The following is a 1,004-nucleotide window of genomic DNA, read 5'->3' on the forward strand; positions in this document are numbered from 1 at the left end:
CCATTGACCGAGGCTTGTTTGAGGCATGCATGTTTTCTTCTCCCCCACCCCACTGTAAATGTTCTGTATTCTTAGATCTCTTGAGAAACCTTCATCGTGACCTTTAGGGATTTCATGTGGGAGACACACCACAGAACTAGTAATTTGAGATGGCTTCTTCAGCAGTCATATCTTGCCAGTTATTTAATCCAGTATTTAACCCCAGCTCAGCTGGCATCTTCCAGGATATTATATGAGTAGACAACACTTATCCCATCATCAAACCCATACCTCAATCCATACATTTTTCCATTGAAATAGATTCCATAGTAATTGACAGTGTCAGAAGAAGTAACCTTAAAAGTGAACAGCTTCACTCTCTGTCTTTGGTTCTGCTCAGCTTTTTTCAACAGGATTCATTTAAAAAAAAAAAAAAGTATTTTGGGTGCAGCCTGGAACTGCCTTTTTGACCCACCGTGTATTTACAGTGCAAGTCTCCACAATATTTTTCCAAAAGTTTTAGGCCAGTTCTGCCTTGGGCTATGGACATTTCCATGCTTCAAGGTGCTGAGTACCGCAGCCGTAATCCACTACAGAAGTTACTCATTTACCTAATGCTAAGGCCACAGGACCCTTGCTGATGAAAGAAAGGGTACTCGTTTCCCAAGTAACAGTGAGTTGTTGCTGTCGTTTTGCTTAACTGGGACATGAGCCTAAATATTACACTTCTAAAAGCAGATTCTCAACCTCAAGTTGAACCAAAATAATGAAGCTTTGAATTTCCAGGTGTCACAGGGATTTAAGCAAATGCTTACATAGTTTAATTCATCTTAAATTTTCTTTTAATCTTCTTTAGATATAAATAATATCATGACTGGCACTTTTTTCTTCAGAAGTTAATGCTGATGTACCAAAGGCAGCATTTTATTTAGGCAGCAGTACAGAAGTGTTCTCAGTGTATTCTCTGCTACTTTAGTTAAAAACCCCGAAACCAAACAGCCCCTCCACAAAAGACATCATCCCCC

The sequence above is a fragment of the Cariama cristata genome, unplaced genomic scaffold (assembly GCF_000690535.1).
Source record: "Cariama cristata isolate BGI_N322 unplaced genomic scaffold, ASM69053v1 scaffold19671, whole genome shotgun sequence".
NCBI lineage: Eukaryota > Metazoa > Chordata > Aves > Cariamiformes > Cariamidae > Cariama > Cariama cristata.